The sequence below is a fragment of the Sapajus apella genome, unplaced genomic scaffold, assembly GCF_009761245.1.
Source record: "Sapajus apella isolate SASKATOON/1434 unplaced genomic scaffold, GSC_monkey_1.0 scaffold7, whole genome shotgun sequence".
Classification (NCBI taxonomy): domain Eukaryota; kingdom Metazoa; phylum Chordata; class Mammalia; order Primates; family Cebidae; genus Sapajus; species Sapajus apella.
In genome coordinates this window covers 38,680,250-38,686,383 of record NW_022436947.1, presented here as the reverse complement: position 1 = coordinate 38,686,383, position 6,134 = coordinate 38,680,250, and the positions used below count along the sequence as shown (strand labels likewise).

The 6,134-nt window shown below is 42.8% G+C and overlaps 1 protein-coding gene across 7 annotated transcripts in view; it reads right to left on the bottom strand.

Annotated features, from left to right (window-relative positions):
* The window catches only part of PHTF2 (putative homeodomain transcription factor 2), a 171,416-nt gene that overhangs the window by 107,067 nt on the left and 58,215 nt on the right, over positions 1 to 6,134 (bottom strand). The gene's annotated exons all lie outside the window — the stretch shown is intronic.

Here is a 6,134-nt window from a genome sequence, read left to right as displayed (position 1 = left end):
GTGGACTCAAAATGTTAGACTCATGCAATCCTTCTGCCTCAGCTTTGTGAGTAGCTGGCACTAAGCTGTCATCATCAGACCTGGCAAAAAATTTTACAGAAATCATATTTAGGTTATTGGAGCAAGATGGCCAAATACAAACCTCTAGTAATCACGCCCCTAGAAGGAACAACAAATTGAACTATCTACACAAGAAAGCAACTCTGTAAGAACCAAAAATCAGGTGAGTAAACATAGTACCTTGTTTTAAACTCTTATCAAGGAAAGACGCTGAAAAGGGTAGGACAGATAGTCTTGAACTGACAACACCACCCCTCTCACATTTCCCGCAGCAGCCACGTGGCATGGACACAGTGTATCAATGTGCTTGGGAGACAGCATAGTGATTGTGAGACTTTGCATTGAAACTTGATGCTGCCCTGTCACAGTGGAAAGCAATATAGGGCAGAATTCAGCTGGTGCCCATGGAGGGAACATTTAGACCAGCCCTAGGCAAAGGGCTATCATCCAGCCCAGCAGTCAGAAACTGCATTCCAGCTATCCTACCACCACAGGTTAAAGCCTTCTGGGGTCCTAAATAAACTTGAAAGGCAATCTAGGCCACAAGGACTGCAATTCTTAGGCAAGTGCTGGTACGGTGCTGGGCTGAACGACAGTGGACTTCGTGTGCATGCAACCCAGTGAGATACCAGCTGGGACAGCCAATAGAATGCTTGTACTACCCTTTCCCCAACCCCAGGTAGCGCAGCTCAAAGCTCTAGGAGAGACTCCATCCTTCCATTTGGGGAGAGGAGAGTAAAGAGTAAAGAGGTTAAGAAGACTTTGTCATGGAACTTGGATAGCAGGTTAGCCATAACAGAATAAGGCACCAGGCAGAGTCCTGAAGTGCCCACTCCAGGCTCTCAGACAACACTTCTAGATAGCCTGGGACAGAAAGGAACCCATTGCCTTGAAGGAAAGGATATAGTCCTGTCATGATTCATCATCTGCTGACTATAGAGCCCTTGGGTCTTGAATACACATAAGCAGCAACCAGGCAATACTCGCTGAAGGACTTGGGTGAGACCCAGGGTCCTGTTGGCTTTGGGTGTGACCCAGCACGTTCTCAGCTGTGGTGGCTCCAAGGAGTGATTCCTTCTGCTTAAGGAAGAGAAAGGAAAGAGTAAGGAGGACTCTGTCTTGCAACTTGGGCACCAGCTTGGTCACAGTGGGGTAAAACACGAGGCAGGCTCCTGGGGTCCTTGATTTCAGGGCTTGGGTCTTGGTCAGCATTTCTGGACCCAGGATGGGCCACAGCAAAGCCTGCTGCCCTGAGGGGAGAGAACAGGCCTGGCAGCACTCACCAAACACTGAATGAAGAGCCCTTGGTCTGTTAGTGAACACTGGCAGTAGCCAGGCAGTACTTGCTATGGGCCTGGAGTGGTGGTAGCCACAGAAAACTCCTACATGAGCAAAGGAGTAGGAAGAGTGCAAAGAATTTTGTCTTGTGGTTTGGGTGCTAATGCAACTGCAGCAGAATAGAGCATAAAGTCAATTTCTAAGATTTGTGACTCCAGGCTCTGGCTCCCAGGTGGCATTTCTGTACCTGCCCTGGGCTGGGCGGGGGGGGGGGGAGGGGGGGGGGAGTGGGACAGGGAGCTTGATGCTCTGAAGGGAAGGACACAAGCCTGGCTGGATTCACTACCTGCTGACTGAAGAGCTCTTGGGCCTTGAGTGAACGTTAGTGACAGCCCGGATAGTGGTCATTGTAGGCCTTGGGCGAGACCCAGTGCCATACTGGCTCCGGGTCTAACCTGCACAGTCCTAGTAGTGGTAGCCAAGGGAGTGCTTGCATCGCCCTTCCCCCAGCTCCAGGCAGCTCAGCAGAGACTCCATTTGTTTGGTGAAAAGTTAGGGAAAAGAAGAGACTACGCCTGATAATCCAGGGAGGTTTCCCAGTTCTTACTCAAGACAATCAAAGCAGTACCTGCACAAGTCTCCAAGAGTCACAGCATTACTGAGCTTGGGCTGCCCCTAATACAGATATGGCTGCAGTGACCAAAGATTTAAATCACAAAACTAAATTCCCTTTGAATACTTGGAAAGCCTTCCCAAGAAGAACAGGTACAAACAAGCCCAGACTGCATTGAATATAGTACCTAACTCTTACCCAACATCAATGAACATCCACAAACATCAAGACCATCCAGAAAAACATGATCTCACCTAATGAACTAAATAAGGCACCAGTGACCAATTCCAGAGTGACAAAAATAAGTGACCATTAAGACAGATAATTCAAAACAGCTATTTTGAAAATGCTCAATGAAATTCAAGATAAAAGAGAGAAGGAACACAGAATCCTATTAGAAAAAATTTAACAATGAGATTTAAATAATTTTAAAAAGTAAATCAAATTCTACGGCTTCAAGATATACTGGTTGACTTTAAAAAAGAGAAAAAAAGAGAGAAAAAAAAACTCGGGCTGAGCGGCCAGGCACAGTGGCTCACACCTGTAATCCTAGCACTTTGGGAGGCTGAGGTGGATGTGTTGCTTGATCTCAAAAGTTCAAGACCAGCTGGGGCAACATGTTGAAACCCTGTCTCTACTAAAATACAAAAAATTAGCCAGGCATGGTGGTGTGCACCTGTAATCCCAGCTACTCAGGAGGCTGAGGTATGAGAAATGCCTGAAGCCAGGAGGCAGAGGTTGCAGTGAGCTGAGATCACACCACAGAGCAAGACTCTGTCTCAAAAAAAAAAAAAAAATTCTGGAGCTGAAAAATTCAACGGACATAGTCTATCAACAGAAAACTGATCAAGCAACAGAAAGAATTAGTGAGCGTGCAACTTGAAAATATAGCCAGAAGAGACAAAATAAAGAATTTAGAAGAATGAAAAATATGAAAAATGGCTATAAGATCTAGAAAATAGCTTCAAAAAGGCAAATCTCAGAGTTATTGAATTTAAAAAGGAGGCAGAAAGAGAGGCTGGGGTGAAAAGTTTATTCAAAGAGATGATAACAAATCTAGAGAAAGATATCAATATTCAAGTACAAGAAGGTCATAGAACACCAAGCAAATTTAACCCAAAGAATACCTCAAGGCATTTAATAATCAAACTCCTGAAGGTCAAGGATAAAGAAAGGAGCCTAAAACTAGCAAAAGAAAAGAAACAAATAACATACAGTGGAGCTCCAATACATCTGGCAGCAAACTTCTCAACTGAAACCTTGTGGGCCAGGAGAAATTGGCAAGACATATTTAAAGTGATGAAGGAAAAAAAAGATTTTCATCCTATAATAGTATATCTAGGAAAAATATCCTTTAAACATGAAAGAGAAATACTTTCCCAGACAAACAAAAGGTGAGAGATTTCATCAACACCAGACCTGTCCGTCAAGAAATGCTAAAGGGAGTTCTTCAATCTGAAAGAAAAGGACGTTAAAAAAGCAAAAAGAAATCGTCTGAAGGTACAAAACTCACTGGTAATAATTAAGTACACAGACAAACACAGAATATTGTAACACTGTAGCTATGACGTATAAACCACTCATATATTGAGTAGAAAGACTAAAAGATGAACCTATTAATAATAACTACAATAACTTTTCAAGATAAAGACAATATAAAAAGATATAAATAGAAACAACAAAAAGTCCGGGCACGGTGGCTCACGCCTGTAATCCCAGCACTTTGGGAGGCCAAGGCGAGTGGATCACGAGGTCAAGAGATCGAGACCATCCTGGTCAACATAGTGAAACCCCATCTCTACTAAAAATACAAAAAATCAGCTGGACATGGTGGCGCATGCCTGTAATCCCAGCTACTCAGGAGGCTGAGGCAGGAGCTGAACCCAGGAGGCGGAGGTTGCGGTGAGCCCAAATCGCGCCATTGCACTCCAGCCTGGGCAATAAGAGCGAAACTCCGTCTCAAAAAAAAAAAAAAAAAAAGAAACAACAAAAAGTTAAAAATGCAAGGGGTATAAAGTGAAAGCATAAAGTATTAGTTTTCTCTTTGCTTGTTCGTTTTTGCAGTCAGTATTAAGTTGTCATTAGTTTAAAATAATGGGTTGTGAGATGATATTTGCAAGCCTCATGGTAACCTCAAATCTAAAAACTTAACGATGTACAAAAAATGGAAAACAAGAAATTATACCACCAAAGTAAATCACCTTCACAAAAAAGGAATACAGGAAGGAAAGAAGGAAGGAGAAGACCAGAAAAAAAATAACAAAAGGCAGGAATAAGTCCTTACTTATCAATAAGAACACTGATTATCAAAAGAATGAGAGTGGCAAAATGAATTTTTAAAAAGACCCAATGATCTGATGCCTACAATAAACACACTTTGGACAGGTGTGGTGGCTCATGCTTGCAGTCCCAGCACTTTGGGAGGAATGAGGCAGGAGGATCGTTTGAGTCTAGGAGTTCGAAATCAGCCTGGACAACAAAGACACTGTCTCTACAAAGAATCTAAAATTTAGCCCAGCATGGTGACACACACCAATGGTCTCAGCTACACAGGAAGCTGAGGCAGGAAGACTGTTTGAACTCAGTAAGTCAATGCTGTAGTGAACTGCAATCATGCAACTGTACTCCAGCCTGAGCGACAGAGGGAGACCCTGTCTCAAAGAAGAAAAGAAAAGAAGGAAAGGAGGGAGGGAAGGAAAGAAAAGAAACACATCTCTAAAGACACACTCAAAGGAAGAAAAGAAAAGAAACGAAACACCTCATCTATAAAGACACACACAGACTACCATCTCACCTATAAAGATACACACAGGCTGAAAATAAAGGAATGGAAAAAGGTACTCCATGCAAATGGAAACCAAAAGAACATGAGTAGCTATCCTTATATCTGACAAAATAAATTGCAAGCCAAAAACTATAAAAAGAGACAAAGAAGATCATTATGTAATGATAAAGGGATCAATTCAGAAAGAGGATATAAAAACTGTAAATATGTATGCACCCAACATTCGAGTACCCAAATATATAAAGCAAATATTATTAGCCTAAAGAAAAAGAGAGAGACCCCAATATAATAACAGCTGGAGACTTCAGCATACCACTTTCAGCACTGGACAGATCAGAAAGAAAATCAAGAAAGAAATATTGGACTTAATTAATCTGCATTATGGACCAAATGTACCCAATAGATATTTATGGAACATTGCATCCAACAAGTGCAGAATACACATTCTCCTCAGCATATAGATCATTCTCAAGGATAAACGGTATGTTTAGGCACAAAACAAGTCTTAACATTTTTTAAAAACCTGAAATCATATTAAGTATCTTCTCTGACCACAATGGAATAACGCTAGAAATCAACAAGAGGAAATTCTGGCCAGGCATGATGGCTCACGCCTGTAATCCCAATACTTTGGGAGGCTGAGGTGGGAGGATCACCTGAATCCAGGAGCTCAAAAGCGGCCTGAGCAACATAGGGAGACCCCATATCTGCCAAAAAAAAAAAAAAAAATTAGTCAGGTGTAGTGGCACATGCCTGTGGTCCCAGCTACTTGGGAAGCTGAGGCAGCAGGAGGATTATTTGAGCCTGGGAAGTCGAGGCTACAGTGAGCTGTGATTAGGCCACTGCACCACAGCCTGAGCAACAGAGTGAGACACTATGTCAAAAAAAATAAATAAAATAAAAATAAACTTTTTATTTTTTGAAACAGAGTCTCACTCTGTCACCTAGGCTGGAGTGCAGTGGCACAATCTCGGTTCACTGCAACCTCTGCTTCCCAGGTTCAAGTGATTCTCCTGCCTCAGCCTCCTGAATAGCAGGGATTACAGGTGCGTGCCACCACGCCCAGCTAATTTTTCCAATTTTTAGTAGAGACAGGGTTTCCCCATGTTGGCCAGGCTGGTCTCAATTTCCTGACCTCAATTGATCTGCCCACCTTGGCCTCCCAAGAGTGCTGGGATTACAGGCATAAGCCACTGTGCCCAGCCAAAAATAAACTTTAAAAAATTAGCCAGGTGGGTACCACATGCCTGTGGTCCCAGGTACTCAAGAGGTTGAGGCAAGAGGATTGCTTGAGTCCAGGAGTTTAAGGCTGCAGTGAGTTATGACTGTGCCACTGCACTTCAGCCTGGGCAACAGAGCAAGACTGTCTGACAAAAAAAAAAAAAAAAAAAAAAAAAA